We start from the raw sequence: 17,457 nt of genomic DNA, 5'->3' as shown, positions 1-17,457 counted from the left end.
GAAATTGGGGAGGTCTGTCTCAAACAAAAGTTCATCGGAGAAGAACAAGCGTGGAGGAGACGACATTCCTATGTGAAAAGTGTCCTCCCGTGTCAAGATAATTCTTATCTTCCTTCCTCCCTCGGGGGATGCAGGCTGCAGGGAGAGGAGCTCAGGAGCTCCCCCTTCAGGGCTTCAGCCTCCATTTTCAAGAGGTTTCCTTCATTTTCACACGAGGATCAACTGGGATGCTATAGACGTGAAAACCTTTAAAACTTACAAAAGGCTAAACAAGTATCACAGGTTATTATGCTCGTCTTTTGGAACTAACTGAACACAAATTATGATCCAATTACCGAGGAGACGGTCTTCTTTGCAAACGTTATACTAGATGATTGAAATCTATCATTCTATTTTTATCTATTTTGAACATCAGCCAGCAAGTGCTAACTTGGAACTTCGCTCAGGATAGAATATCTCAGCTTAATGAACCCGTGTGAAAAATCCCTTTCTTTGCTAGGAGATGAATCTGGAAAGCTTGTCATATTCTTTATCTCTGGCGAAAGTTTCTACTGTGGGTGGATGGAAGGCAAAAAGAAAATATTCCCTATAGAAATGGGCAAGGGAAAACCGGTATTGATTTTTGCAAAAGAAATTCAGAGTAACTCTCACAGGCTTTGGGTGTATCTAGGTCACTGGGAAGAAAAAAAAAGACTAACATTTTGCTGACAGATCGGAGAAATATAGTTATTTCTTACACATGGTTATTAAATGGGTTTAGAATCTTTTTATTTTATACTAAGATTATTTCTACCGAGTAGAAACTACATACATATACGAGCAGAATGCAGAAAAATAAATTTGACAGCAGTATGCATTTAGATCAGTTTTCCATAAGAAACTCATGGTTAAATAAACTCTGAAATCCCAAATAAAATCACCTATCGAAGATTCAAATCATTTAAAAGTGGCAGCTACTTCACAAGGTGATTATGTGGTCCCAACAGAGCAGAGTGAATTAGTCGGTGGTTGTTTCTCTCTCTTTGAACTCTAAAATCATTCACTGTACCAGAGGGGCATTCTAGAAGCTGTCGAAGTTACTAGCCTTAAGTTTTAACCAAACTAGGGGCACCTGGGTGGCTTAGTGAGGCATCTGACTCTTGATTTCAGCTCAGGTCATGATCTCACGGTTCTTGGATTCCAGCCCCTAAGTCGTGAGGTCGGGCTCTGCTCTGACAGTGTGGACCCTGCTTGGGATTCTCTCTCCCTCTCTCTCTCTCTGCCCCTCCCCAACTCATGCACGCTCCCTCTCTCTCTCTGCCTCTCTTTCTTTCTCTCTCTCTCTGAAAATAAATAAACTTAAAAAAAAAGTTTTAACCAAAGTAGTAATTTAGCAATATTAACATGTAAATCCAATGGACTAGAAAGAAAAATATCTTTAAAAATTTTTTTTGAATGTTTATTTTTTAGAGATCGAGATAAAGAAAGGGTGCGAGCAGGAGAGGAACAGAGAGAGAGGGAGACACAGAATCCAAAGCAGGCTCCAGGCTCTGAGCTGTCAGCACAGAGCCTGACGTGGGGCTCGAACCCACAAACCATGAGATCATAACCTCAGCCGAAGTCGGAATCTTAACTGACTGAGCCACCCAGGCGCCCCTAGAAAGAAAAACTATCTTAATTAGCTAAGATTAAACAATAAAGGTACCAATGACATCTTTGACTACTTGATCAGTCAAAAAAGCTATATTAACTACCTATGATGTGCCAGGCTCTGTGGTGGACACTAGGGATACAATAGTGAACAAAAAGTTATGATATTTGTCATTTCACTTTATGGTACATACAGTCTAAAGTAAAAGACAACTTTTAAATGTATACTTAAATGAGATCATTCTTAATTACTTAATATAATACCTGGCATATAGTAATCATTCAACAAATGTCAGCTGCTACTACTATAATACAAAATAAAAAATACATACATACACAAACTAAAAAAAAAAAACAAATGCAAAATTCAGGGCGCCTGGGTGGCTCAGTCCGTTGAGGGTCCAACTCTTGATTTTTCGGCTCAGTTCACGATCCCAGGGTCGTGGAATTGAGCCCTGTGTCTGGCTCCACCCTGAGCGTGGAGCCTGCGTGAGATTCTCCCTCACTCTTTTTCTCTCTCTCTCCCTCCACCTGCCCCTCTCCCTTGCTTATGCTCTCTCTCTCTCTAAAATACAAATTTTTTTTCAATTTTTTTTGAATGCAAAGTTCTATGAAAATGTAAAGCAGGCGGACCAAATCTGTTTCGGAAAGGTCAGAAAATGCTTCCTAAAAGATCTGATATTTAAACCAAGTTTTGAAGGGTAAGTAGGTATTAAGTCAGCAAAAAGAGATATGCCTTATTGGTTTCTAAAATGAACACCATAGGGGCGCCTGGGTGGCTCAGTTGGTTAAGCGTCCAACTTCAGCTCAGGTCTGTGCTGATAGCTCAGAGCCTGGAGCCTGCTTCACATTCTGTCTCCATATGTCTCTGCCCCTCCCCACTCTCTCTCTCTCTCTCTCTCTCTCTCTCTCTCTCTCTCTCAAAAATAAATGAATATTTAAAAAATAAAATAAAATGAACATCATGTGCAGATTGCTCTATTCACTGATTGCTAAAAATACCTTACAATTATAAGCTGATAACTTTTCTCAAGTCAATATCCCCTATTAAAGAGTGCTCTCTCTCCTCTCTCCAGTTTTCCACCAATTCTGATATCATTTCTTTTTCAAGCTTAAATCTGTCAAATTACTCTTCAAGATTCTACCCTCTTCCAAAAATGACATTCGGTCTCAATCATTAATTATTTAGGAGCTAAGATATCTAGAGTGTACCAACAGATGTGGTACAAGATTAAAAAAAGTCTTACAGGGGCGCCTGGGTGGCGCAGTCGGTTAAGCGTCCGACTTCAGCCAGGTCACGATCTCGCGGTCCGTGAGTTCGAGCCCCGCGTCGGGCTCTGGGCTGACGGCTCAGAGCCTGGAGCCTGTTTCCGATTCTGTGTCTCCCTCTCTCTCTGCCCCTCCCCCGTTCATGCTCTGTCTCTCTCTGTCCCCAAAAAAATAAACAAACGTTGAAAAAAAAAAGTCTTACATATGTACAATTGAACTCCCAGAAGAAAGGCAGAAAGGGACAGAAAAAAATATTTGAAGAAACAATGGTCAAGAATTTTCCAAAATTACCTACAGCAAACGAGATGCCAGAAACTCGGAGAATCAACTCACATAAAAATCCTAAGCAAACATAAGCATATCGTATTTAATGAGCTGAAAAACAGAACAACTTCCTATTTCAGCTCCAGCATGTAAAGAGCTTGGAAGTCATCACTCCTCTACATAAAGAAGAAAATACTGAACAAACTAAAAGCCAATGACTTGCCTCGGACCATCAGAGAATAGAAGTTGAGGGTCAGACCGTATCCTGAAATCTGGACAGAAAGGTGAATACGGAGAACAACGAAGTTCATTTTACTGGGATCAGAAGCCAGTAGAGACATAAACTGGTAAGAACACTTAAATCTTAACTGAGAAATTATTGGAGGCGGTGTGTAAATGAGTGTGAGAGCAAGAAACTCTTGCAGGCTGCGGTCTTCCGGAGGCCTCTGCACGTTTGTGAATTTTACCTCCAGGAATCCCATCAGTCTTCACTTGAAGAACACGTGTGAAACTGCCTAGACCGTCAACGGTATGCCTACCCCCAAAACCACAACGTATCTGAAAGATGTCACTTTGCAAAAGCAACGTGTGCCATTCCGTCGCTACAACGATGGGGTTGGCAGGTGCGCCCAGGCCAAACCGTGGGGCTGGACACAGGGTCAGGGGCCCAAAAGGAGGGCTGCCTTTTTACTGCACATGATTAAAAATGCAGACAGTAATGGTGATTTTAAGGGTTCAGATGTAGATTCTCTGGTCATTGATCACATCCGGGTGAACCAAGCCCCCAATACGCGGCGTAGAACTTACAGGGCTCCTGGTCGGATTAACCCAGACATGATGGGATGATCCTGACTGAAAACGAGCAGATTGTTCCTAAGCCAGAAGAGGAAGTTGCACAGATGAAAAAGGTATCCCAGAAGAAACAGAAGAAACAAAAACTTACTGCCTGGGAGTCATTCTGCATAAAATAAATGCAAATAAACTTTTTTTAAAAAGCAAATATATGGAGAAAGATACAGCATGCTAGCATTAAGCAAAAGGAAGCTGGAGTAACAACATTAATTTCAGATTAGACAATGCTGACCTCGGAACCAGAAAATTGATCAGGGATAAAGAGAGTCCATACATAATCATGAAAAGGGCCATTTTCCAGGGAGACATAAAAATACTTTATGTGTGTGTATCTTAATAACAGCGCGTCAGAATAAACGAATTATACGAATCAAAGGCATTCACCAAGACAGATCACCCCCTGGACCATAAAGTGCACCTTAACAAATTTAATAGAAATTATACAAATTATGTTAGCAGATAATAGAATTTAACCAGAAATCAGTAGCAGAACGGTTCTTGGAAAAGTTCCAAATGTTTGGAAGTTGAACAACACACTACTACATAAAATATAAGCCAAAGGAAAAGTCTCAAGAAATTGTAAAATATTTTCAACCATATGAATATGAAAATACAGCCTATCACAATTTGTGAGATAGGAGGTTTATAGCACTGAATGCATATAGTAGAAGAGAAGAAAGATCTGTAATCTATAACTAGCCTCTCACTACAGGAAACTAGAGAAAGAACAGCAATTCATTCCTAAAACAAGCAGGGCGCCTGGGTGGCTCAGTCAGTTAAGTGTCCGACTTTGGCTCGGGTCATGATCTCCCAGCTCGGGATCGTCAGTTCAAGCCCCACATCGGGCCCTGTGCTGACAGGGCGGAGCCTCCTTGGATCCTCTGTCTCCCTCTCTCTCTGCCCCTCCATGGCTCACGCTTTCCTTCTCTCTGTCAAAAATAGGCAAACACGAAAAAATTAAATTAAAAAACTCAACCAAGCATAAGAAAGGAAGTAATAAAAAGTAGGATAAAAATCAATAAATTGAAGAGCCGAACAATAAAGAAAATCAAAGAAATAAAAAACTGGTCCTTTGAAAAGTTCAATAAAAGTGATAAATATCTTCCACATAAACCAAGAAGGAAGAGAAAGGATACAAAATACCAATACCAGAAACGAAAGAGGGGTCAGCACTATTGACCCCAGTTAACATACATAGAACTTTTAATTATGGTGGTGGAGAGTCGGCCTGGGTTTTAATTTTACAATGCTTTGGACACATAAAAAGAAAGGGAGAACAAAGAAAGATGAAGATAACAATTCCCTTTTATGGTTGTACTAATCAACTGAAAAAATGAGGAAAAGAACCCATTGAAAATGAAAACAGCAACAAAGAATACTTATCAAGGAAAGTTCAGAGAGGGGTGCCTGAGCGGCTCAGCCAGTTAAATATCCAACTCCAGATTTCAGCTCAGGTCATGATCTTGTGTTTCATGAGTTAGAGCCCTGTGACAGGCTCCTTGATGACAGCTCGGTGCCTGCTTGGGATTCTCTCTCTCTCTCCCTCTCTCTCTCTCTCTCTCTGTCCTTCCTCTGCTCTCTTTCTCTCTCTCTCTCAAAATTAATAAATAAACTTTTAAAAAGTTCAAGGAAAGTATTAAGTAAAATGAAAAAGTTTACCCTGAAATGAATTAACTCATTTAACAATCGTTTATTGAGTACTTTCTATATATCTGACACCATTAGAATTGAGTTATAACAGAGAACAAAACTTTCAAACATCTGGACCCCCATGGACTTTACGTTACATTGAAGAAGAGAGGTAATAAACTATACGCATAAATAGTAAGAAAATTATATAATATTTTAGAATGTAAAGACTTTTGTGGAAAATGAAAATATGGAGGAAGATCAAAGAATAGGCATGTGGCTACGGGTTGTCATACTATATAGGGTGGTCAGGGTTGCCATCATTGTGAGGTTGAGATTTCAGCAAAAACTAGGTCTTAAGGGTAAAGTAATACAAATATCCGAGGGATGATCTTTCACAGCAGAGGAAGTACGGCACATGCTTCATACGGTGTAGTTTTATTGTTTTTTTTTTTTAACGTTTATTTATTTTTGAGACAGAGAGACAGATACAGGGCATGAGCAGGGTAGGGGCAAAGAGAGACAGAGACACAGAATCTGAAGCAGGCTCCAGCCTTTGAGCTTAATCAATACGTATCAAGCACGGTGCTTAGCAGTTATATATAGGTGCTATAATATATATATAACAATCACTCAAAAAATCCAAGCAAACCACTAAAAATTGAGATCTGCCCGTGAAACACTTGTAAGAAAGGCAGAGAGCACAAAAAAATTAATGGCACCGCAAAGGCATGTTGCGTTTCTGAGAAGCAGATGGGAAACTAAGGAGAGGTAGAGGATGATGATGTTTTCAGTAAAAATTCGGCCCCAAACGCCAGGCTTACCTCTGGGTTTCTGTTGGTTCACAAACTGGGCCCTAGACATGAAGGGCAGGGAGAGACGAAGAAAAAGGCAGGCCGCTCCGCATTGGGAGGTGGCAGGTTTAACCAGCAAGGGGACTTATCTACAAGGTTTATCTTGGCATCAGCGAGAAGGATCTCTGGATCACCCGTCAGAATCCTAAAAGTGGATATAAAAGCCTTAACTGCGTTCAGTCCCAACTACCGTCCAGGTGGTCTCAACAGCGTATTCCTCTCCATGCTGCACCCTTGAACAGGATGACCACTCTGGGAACAGCAGGCAGAGTGTACATTTCTAGGACAAGCGGGGGTGGGGGGGGTGGGGGGTGGGGGGGATGACAGTTACCCTCGCCAGTTACTAGGTCAATCAGAGGCTATGTCCTCTTGATGACCTCCTCCAAGTTTAGCTCTGGTTTTGGTTGGCAACATTAGTTGTTCTCCCTGAGAAAATTGGCCTAAATTACTTAGTCTCTGATTACCCCAAAGAAAAGTCCATATTTAGTATTTCATATGGATTGTGCCCACTTCATTGTCACAACAAGCATGTGATCTACAAATTTACTAATGCCCTCTTAAATATTTTTTTCATGACGAAATCCAGCACAAAATGAACAAAGTATTTTGAGGCTTTCATTGTGAAGCACATCAACAAATAAAAAAGTTATTTTGACTCCACAGAGAAGTGTAATAATGTGCAGACATACACAAACATGATGAGGGACATTACTAATTTCTCTGGACCGAATTTTGTACCATGTCTCTAGCCAATCACCAGATGTTTGTAAAATAAATAGGTGCAGGGACATCTGGGGGGCTCAGTGGAGTAAGCGTATGACTTCGGCTCAGGTGTTCAAGCCCCGCATGGGGCTCTCTGCTGTCAGCGGAGCCTGCTTTGGATTCTCTGTTCCCTTCTCTCTCTGGGCCTGCCCCGCTTGTGCTCTTTCTCTCTCTTTCTCAAAAATAAAACATTAAAAAAAAAAAAAACAACCCTAAAGTAAATAAATAATTAAATATAAATAAATAAATAAATAAATAAATAAATAAATAAATAAATAACTATGTGTAGAAGAAGAAAAACATGTTTAATAAATATCTTAGGACCATTACTTTTTTCCAGCTTCATTGAGAGATAATTGAAAAATAACAATTGTATGTATTTGGGGCACCTGGGAGGCTCAATCGGTAAGCATCTGACTCTTCATTTGGGCTCAGATCACGATCTCACAGTGTAGGAGTTCGAGCCCCACGTTGGGCTCTGTGCTGACAACCCAGAGTCTGCTTGGGATTCTCTCTCTCCCTCTCTTCTGCCCTTCACCTGTTCTCTCTCTCTTACTCAAAATACATAAACATTTAAAAAATTGTATATAGTTAATGTGCGCAATGTAATGTTTTACATTGTGAAATGATTACCATAATCAATCTAATTAACATATCCATCACTTCACAGTTACCATTTTTCATATGTGAGAACAATTAAGATTAATTCTCAGCAAAGTTCAAGGATATGATACAGTAGTATTAACCTATAGTCACTGTACTGTACATTAGAGCTCCAGAATACATTCATCTTATAAATAAAACTCTGTACTTTTCGGCCAATGTCTCCCCATTTCCTCAACTCTCCAATTCCTGGCAACCACCATTCTATTCTTTGCTTTCATGAATTTGTTTGACTTATTTAGGTTCCACATGTGCATGAGATCATGCAGTGTTTTTCCTTCTCTGTGTTTTGTTTCACTTATAAAGTCCTAAACTTCCATGTTGTCACAAATGGAAGGATTTTCTTCTTTCCTGGCTGAATATATATATTTCTCAGACAGGATATCAAAATACTGGAGTCAGTAGACATGAATCTGTTTTTAAGGTTTATTTATTTTGAGAGAGAGAGAGAATGGAGGAGGGGGAGAGAGAGAGAGAGAGAGAGAGAGAGAGAGAGAGAGAACTCCAAGCAGGCTCCACATCGTCATCATGGAGCCCAATTCTGGGCTCAAACTTACGAACCGTGAGATCATGACCTGAGCTGAAGTCGGACACTTAACCAACTGTGCCACCTGGGTGTCCCTAGACATGAATCTTAAAACAATTTTTATGACTATGTCTAATATTGTAAGAAAAAATAATAATGCAGGAGAGAATTAAAACATAAAAAAGTATCAGATGGAAATTTTAGAACTAAAAACACAAACTTAATAGATGATTTTAACAACCAATCAGAAACAGAAGAAAAGGAAATTAATAAACTGGAAGAAAATATCCAGACAGAAGCATGTAGACACTTCATTAAAGAGAATTAATGGATGGCAAATAAACAGATGGAAAGATACTCAACATCATTAGCCATGAGGAAAATGCAAATTAAGACTACAATGAGATATCATGACGTACTATTAGAACAGCTGAATTAAAAAACAGTGATGAGGAGTGCCTAGCTGGCTCAGTTGGAGCCATGGCTCATCTCGGAGTCATGAGTTCGAGCCCCACACTGAGTGTAGAGATTACATAAAAATAAATGAATGAATGAATGAATAAATAATAAATAAATAAATAAATAAATACAACAAAAAATCAGTGATGATATCCAATGCTCATAAGGATGCAGAGAAATGATGTCTCATATATTGCTGGAGGGAATGTAAAATGGTATAGCTGCTCTGGAAAACAGTTTGGTAGATAATTTAAAAATTAAAAACATACACTTACCACATGACTCTGGATTGTACTCCTCAGTATTTAGCCTAGAGTGACAAAAATTTGTCTGCAAAAGGGTTATACATGAAGGCTCATAACAGCTGGGATTAAAAAAAAAGTGGAAATAACACAGATGTCCATAATGAGTGAACGGTTAAGCCAACTGAGGTACGTTCATACTACGGAGTATTGCTTGGGATTAAAAATGAACTACTGATACACACATGTTAGATGGAGCTCAAGGTTATTGCTCTGCATGAAAAAATAGAACGTCAGAAGATTACATGTTTATGACTCCATTTGTGTAACATTATGTAAATTTAAAAAGCGTTGAGACAGAAAACGGATGCCCAGGTTGGATGGATGGAGGTGGGTAAAGAGAGTGTGTCTGTAGGGGCGTCGGTTGGAATTGTTTTGTGGTGATGGCACGGTTACGCATCTTCATTGGGGCCGTGGTTACACAAATCCATACATGTGCTACTACTCCCTAGAACTTACCTATAGAGAGAGAGAAGAGAGAGAAAAATGAGTACATGTAAAAAGTATTGAAATCGGAATAGTCTGTAGTCTAATGAATAGTATTCTACCAATGTCAGTTTCCTGCTTTTGATAATGGACCACGGTATATAGGATGTTATCACAAGGAAAAGCCGAATGAAGGATATATGGATGCTCCTCGTGCTATTTTTACAACTTCTTGGGAATCACAAATTATTTCAGGGGCACCTGGGTGACTCAGGTGGTTGAGCGTCTGACTCTTGGTTTCTGCTCAGGTCATGATCTCACGATTTTGTGGGTCCGAGCCCTGTGGGTCCGAGCCCTGCGTCAGGCCCTGCGCTGGCAATGCGGGGTCTGCTTGAGATTCTCCCTCTCTCTCTGCCCCCTCCCCTGCTTGCACTCTATCTCTCTCAAAATAAGGAAAAGAAAAACTTAAAAATATCATTTCAAAATATGAAGTCAAAAATAAGTAATGATAAAAAATAACGAGAACAATAATGATAATTTGTTAGTATTAATAGATGGAAAATCTCACGTGATCCTCACGACAATCCTATGATTTAGAAAATATTATTAATTCTTCATCACAGGATTGCCATGAGGTGTCAGTGAGGACGTTCATGACACCACAAGGAGGTTCTTCTAGAAGATTAGAAGCAACATGGTAACATAAGCCATTATACTATCACAATACATCTCAAATTTTGGTACACATCCTTGTAAAAGTGTGCACGTACATGCATACACACACACACATATGCAAACGTGGAAATACCTACGTGCAATGAAATCTCTTCTATTCCTTTGCACCCTCTTTTATTCCTTTACAAAATAAGGTCACTTAAGTACACTGATGTCACCACTCATAAATAGCTCGCAGCCTATTTTTTGCGAAACGTTAATCCAGAAAAAAGCGCATACGGCTTGTCTATGACATAAAATAATTTGCAGAAAAATGTGTGTATTATTGCTCTGTATTTCTCCCATTAAAAACAAGCAGTGATACTGTATCTATGTCGACTGCACAGATACATCATTACAAGCAGAGTTTTGATATAATATTACACTTAATGCAAGACTGGTGAAGGCTGGAGAAAGATGGCACCAGACCTTCCCAGACATTTTTTGCGACTTCTTGTCTGTGTAATTATATCAAAATAAAAACTTTTTAAAAGTTTTAAAATCCATAAAAATGAAAAGAAAAAAAGTAGCTATACATTTTCACACACATTGGTATATGCTTTATTTTTAACATGAAAAGTGTTGAATGATAAAAACAATGTAGTAAATTTAGTTTAAAAGTTGTATTATTGAGGCGCCTAGGTGGCTCAGTCGATTAAGCATTCGAGTTCGGCTCAGGTCATGACCTCACCATTCATGAGTTCAAGCCCCATGTTGGGCTCTGTGCTGACAGCTCGGAGCCTGGAGCCTGCTTCGGATTCTGTGCCTCCTTCTCTCTCTGCCCCCTCCCCTGATCATGCTCTGTGTCTCTTTGTCTCCCAAAAATGAATAAACGTCAAAAAACATTTTTTTAGGTTAGATTATTAATTTTTCACCAAGGATCTTTACCTTATTTCACTGTTTGGATTGAAAAGGTATTAACATGTTAATCAAAATCAACACAGTATAGGTCAAAAATGAAAATAAATGTAATATAGTTAACCTCCAGAAGATATAACTTTTGTTACCATTAAAATAAAACAATAATTTTTACTGTTATATTACTAAAACACACAAAAGCAATTAATCTTTATATAGTTTTTACATCCTTGACAGGTAGAGTGCTTTAAAATTTCATGTAGATTATCTCATAAATCCTTCAAAAAACTGGCCTTGAAATTATTAATTGTACCTCATGAAGTTGTTGTGAACATTGAACAAGATAATATGAGAAAATATTTTTGTAAACTACCAAGCAATATTAAAATAGATGCAATTATAGTATTCCAACATTTAATTCCCTAACAAAAAGTTTTCCTAACACATATTTATTTTCTATTCAGAACTGAATTATCTACCTATAGACTATCTTGATATGTTGGCAATCAACTCACGCCGAATTTGGTCCCCAATAGAAGTAAGCATCCAATATCTAAGAAGTACATGTCAAGAATGATGCACAAAAAAATAACTTTAAAAATAAATAAATAAATAACAAAACATAATTTCAAAAAATAATGGTGCAAACTGCTAAATGTTTGTATTAAAATTAGTGTCTCCATTTCTGAGCAAACAAAAGACCATAGGAAAAGGCAATAAAATAAAAAAAATAAAGACAATCACAGCGACAACAAAATGGTCAAAATTCCCAGGATTAGACTTAGGTACTGTTAAAATATTTAAGAGTAAGAAAAGAAAATCTCACTGAAGAGTAGAAAAGAAATAAATTTGCTAAAAATGGCCAATTGCACAGATCAGAAAAGGAGACGACTCCGGGTTTGAAAGATGTTGCATTTTCCTTAATTAATTTAGTCATTCCAGAATGAAAAGTTGTGGATTTGTCAAATGAACGGTTGTTAATTTAGAGTTCAGGGTGCCAGATCACAAGAGAAATTGAAATAGAGAAGTTCATTATCCACAGGTCCTGGAGGAAGTACCCAGCACATCTCAAGGGACCACACGGGGAAGTGAAGGCAAAGTATAGCCGGAGGGAGAGACAGGACCTACGGCACATATCTTTATTAGGCTCCATGGAGTGCTTTGGGGTTTCTGGGCTAAGGCTGGATTGGTCAATTCAAACCAGAAGAATGGAGTTTTTGGTTAGCCCCGTGGGTGTCTTTGTAAGGGACATAAGGCCAAAGCTCTAGGAGACAAGGTTGACTATTGATCACAAGGACTGTTGGGAAGTTATATCAGGGCCTTCCGTTTCCTTATGACTCTGCTGCTGCTATGTAGGTCATGTGCTTGCATGAGAGACTAGCATGTATGTGCTACGTAGGTCATACACATATGTCATTTTAAGATCACTGCAAGCCACTTGGCCAAAGAAAATCAAAGCTGACGCAGCCATGCCATGGAGGAGTCTAGCTCAGCTCTAGACAAAAGCCCAAATTTATGACATTTTCATAAATATGGGAAGCAGATGTTTAGGTTAACATCCAAAAGAAAATGTGTGGAGGGGCGCCTGGGTGGCTCAGTTGGTTAAGCGTCTGACTCTCAATTGCGGCTCAGGTCATGATCTTGTGATTCACGGGTTCAAGCCTCACGTCAGGCTCTGTACTGGCAGTGTGAAACCTGCTTGGGATTCTCTCTGTCTCTCCCTCTTTCTGCCCCTTCCCTGCATTCTCTCTCCCTCTCTCTCTCTCTCTCTTCGTCTCTGTCTCTCTCTCTCAAAATATATAAACTTCAAAAAATAAAATTTATTTAAAAAATGGTTGGAATATCTAATGAAATCTTTAAAGAAAGAGGGTATAGCTATCAGGCATTTGAAACACCAGATCCTCAATGGTATTACAATGCTACACTAACGAAACCTTGGGGCAACTGGCTGGCTCCGTTGGAGAGCATGGGACTCTTGATCTCTGAGGTCATGAGTTCTATGCCCAAGTTGGGCATAGAAATGACTCAAAAAAAAGAAATAAAATAAAATGCTACAGTAATGAAACCTTGAGCTATTGGCTTCATTATCGACAAAATTCAATAAACCGAATTGAGTTCAACTGCTCTCACATAAGGTAGGTATTTAACAGATATAAACATCCACAGACATATTAGCAATTTATAACAAACTCAAACTCCGTCTGCCTATGTTAAAATTTGAATTTAAAAAAAGACCTTAATTACTTTCACCTAGTTGGAGTTCACAGTGAGTTAGTTGTTTAACAAAAAAGATTTATTATGTGAGATTCATTCCACTTGATAAAATGCTATTTTGTTTCAAGGTCTTCCATGAGCTGTGGGATCAAGATGTAGACATAGCCAAATGTTATAAACTCCCTTGGAAAAGCACTCCAAGGTAATTACCAGAAAGCGCAGTGCTGAACAGCCCATCTAAAGGACAAGTATGGAAGTCCATGGAAAACACAGTGCAGAATGTGTATAGTATGGTCCTGTGTTTCCAGAAGCTGTCAAGGCCAGACTCTATGGACTGGTTTTGAAGAGAAAGAGAAACATAAATGTTATCACAATATTTGGTTCTCTGTAAAGACATGCCTAAATACATGCAATTTTGGAGTATTACGTATCGTTCTACGTGTGGCAGATTTCAAATAAAATGAACCAGACAATTAATATTGATTAAAGAAGAAATATGAAATGAAGGGTGCCTGGAAAAAGTATTACTTTTGTCTTCATTATGTCGTGTTGCCTGGTATTACTAGTAATGGTGAAAAAGAATTTGCGATATTATTGAGAAAATTATTATGGGACATTACAAAACAATGGTACCATAGACCAGTTTTTTGATATAGTATTACAAACATGAAAAAATAATGATAACAATGATAATCATTAACACTTAAAGCTTACTTATGTATCTGGCAGAGAGCTTATGCTATAAAAATATTACGAATTGTATGTCACGGGATTGTCAAGAGAATTCAATGACACGCCATATGTAAACACCTTTTTGGAATCTGAGAAGTAACAACAGAAACATAAATGGTTTTATTACCATAACATTTAATTTCATAAAAATACACATTTAATAATCATATTTGATTTCTTGTTTAGAATTCACTTTCCCATCTATGAGATGTGAAGTTGGACTAGGTTGTCCTAAAATAAAAGTGTTGCTTAACTAGTTCATATGATTATTCATGAAATAGTCTTTTTATGATGATGCAGTTTGTAGTTTGGTTTTAATATCCCAATGCCCCAAACAAATAAATATTATTATTAATCACTAAAAACCCCAAGTAAATCAGTAATATAATTTGGTAAGATAGTGTTTAAGGAAGTATATGCAATTAAAGTCTTCCCTATGTATTGGCAAAAAACCTTTTGGAAACAGCAAGTCATAAAAGAAACTGTAACAAGAAAAAAAAGTGAAAAAATGCCAATGAATAAGTTTAAATGCATATATGTCCTGAGTGTGTATAAATACTGTCTTCTATGTGTGTTTACACATGCAACAGATTTTAGATGGAAAGAGAATATACTGAAAAATAGTAAAATTATAATTTGAAAGTGATTTTGGTTTTTAGATATAGGGCATAGTGTTGTTATAGTCCACATGCAAGAAAAAACAAGTGGAAATGTATACAAGAAACCTAATAGAGAATGCCGATGGACAATATTTGACACACTAAACTGTACTAAAAAGCTACACAAATTAAAAGAACCATCAAAGAGAATCCACAGCTAAAATGGATATGGGAGGGGCACATGGATGGCTCAGTCGGTTGAGCGTCTGACTTCGGCTGAGGTCATGATCTCACAGTTCATGAGTTCGAGCCCCGCGTCGGGCTCTGTGCTGACAGCTCAGAGCCTGGAGCCTGCTTCGGATTCTGTGTCTCCCTCTTTCTCTGCCCCTCCCCTGCTCATGCTCTGTCTCTCTCTCTTTCTCTCTCTCAAAGATAAATACACATAAAAAAAGAGAAAGAAACATTGAGTTTGTACTTACAACTTAGTAGCATGTGCATAACTTGAATAAATCTATTCGCTAGCTAATACAAAATACTGAAGAGTGTCAATGGTCTAAGAGGCACATATGAAGCACGATCCCAAAGTACTGGTTGAAAGGAGAACATAAGGCACATATTTTTTGTGATGAGGTGTATGAAGGATTTTTAAAAACTGTCATCTATGAAAGAGAGCCATTATTATTCAGCTAGGGAAATCTAGCAACTCGTGCTGAAAAATTGATAACTTATAGCTCGTTCAGGAAGGAAATAGGCAGACAGAAATTATACAATAACCAATAGCTTTTCCAATTACCAAAATTAATCTGCCAGTAATGAAAATAGAAAAACAAGGAAAGCCACAAAAAACAAAATGGAGAGATATACTCTAAAATTGTAAGAGACGAACTTACCAGGTATTTTTAAAGACATTTATGATGAAACCAAAAAAAACTTTCACAGAAAGATTAAAAAAAAAGAAGTTTGGAAAATAGTGACAAACATATATGGAAAGAAGAGACTTACTATTGTAAGGTTGTTAATATTTCATTAATTAGTTCATAGTCATTTTAGAATTAAAAGTTCTAATATAAGCTAATGTAAATTTGGTGACTTTTTTGAGTCTAAAACTCAATTGGTATATGACATAAAAGCAATGGATAAGTAGAGTAGAAAAATATTGAGTAACAGGATCCTCATGACTATAATGCTGTAATAATTTAGTCAAACTGCTGCTGTCTCAATAATTGGTAATTGCAACTTATTTGAGAGGTAACTGTGACACAAAGTTGATATTTGGCAGAAAACATACATAAACACTTAATTAAATCACAGACCTCAATTAAGCCCACATGGGTTAAAACTTAAATTTTGTAATATTCAAAGATTTCAAACCTTAATCCATAAAGCACTCTGACTTAGACATGTATGATGTACTTAGCTTTTGTAGTGTGATGAAAAGTAAAAAAAATACATTGATACAATAATCCCCACTACAAAAAAAGATTCGCCAAACAGTGTTTTAGAGTTTGTATGTGTTCGCATATATGCATAGATTGGAATTCTTTTGAGCATACAGAGAAGTATGGAGGAGATACACTGAACGATTTACATTGTTTATAAGAGGACTGGAGAAATTTATAATTATAATTTAAATATATAATTTATAAAAAGGACTGATGGGAGATCATCTTATTTTCATTTGTATCTTTACATTATTTACTATTTAAAATTAGCAAACATTCCTCTTCCAATAAGACACAATGTAAAGAGAAAATGCAATGCTGTTAAAAATGAGAGGAAACTTTGCTTCATTGTTCTGTAACTGACAAGCAATATACTTAATGCTTTTATATGATTACTTTGCTTAATCTTCCCACACAAAAACCATACAGTGTAGTTGTTAATTCTGTATCACAGGTTTGTCAGGGTGCCTACAAAAATTAATATATGAAAAATTATCACTGAAGGGCTTTACAATGCTTAGGTCCATCCTTAAAAATAAAATAAATATAAAATAAATAAAAATAAAACCATTTTCAGTGCTAACTTTTGATTTATGCATTGTTTCTATTAATCAAATTATGAACCTCCAATTCTGCAAAGTAACATATGATTCTCAGTTTACAAAAAAGGACAATAAAAATCTTGTTTATCTGTGGAATATTTGAATACATACAGGTATATGTATTTTTAAGTTTCTTTGAGCAAAAGGAGAATTAGGAAATACATCACAATTATTACTATTTCTTACTAAAAAAGGTGTGAGGCACCAAAGGTTGGTGTAGCCAGGAGAGCAATTGCTAACTTTTATTACATATCCTTAGCTAGTTCCATCTGAGATGGTGAAAAGGAGTTCTTTTGTTACATAAAATAATCAATAGAGATATAAAGTGATAAAAAGGAAAGATTCTATAGGCAAGTCCTTTATTGTGGAAATTTTAAAAGTCACTTAACTTCTAGAAACCGTAAGTTTTCTGTAAACCAAAGATATTAGCTATACTTAATATAAAAATTAGACACAACAGCAACAGTTATAATTATGAAGACTGAAAGATGACTTACATGGCAGGTGACTGCTTGGTGTGTATTTGCCGATAACCTCACTTGAATCGTGTAAATGTTCTATGATGCAGACTGTCTTAATTTTGAGGATTCAGTTTCTTCTGGCAATTGGGGAGAGGGAAAAAACAAGCTATTAAATCATCACATTTCAAAGCCAAAATACA

The 17,457-nt window shown here is 37.4% G+C and overlaps 1 pseudogene; it reads left to right on the top strand.

Moving 5' to 3' along the window:
- The first annotated feature begins 3,331 nt into the window (after positions 1 to 3,331).
- Positions 3,332 to 4,653, top strand: LOC111558687 (annotated as a pseudogene).
- The last annotated feature ends 12,804 nt before the right edge of the window (positions 4,654 to 17,457 follow it).

Source organism: Felis catus, chromosome X (assembly GCF_018350175.1).
Source record: "Felis catus isolate Fca126 chromosome X, F.catus_Fca126_mat1.0, whole genome shotgun sequence".
Lineage (NCBI taxonomy): Eukaryota > Metazoa > Chordata > Mammalia > Carnivora > Felidae > Felis > Felis catus.
Note: the sequence above shows the minus strand (reverse complement) of the source record. Positions and strands in the feature narration are given on the sequence as shown.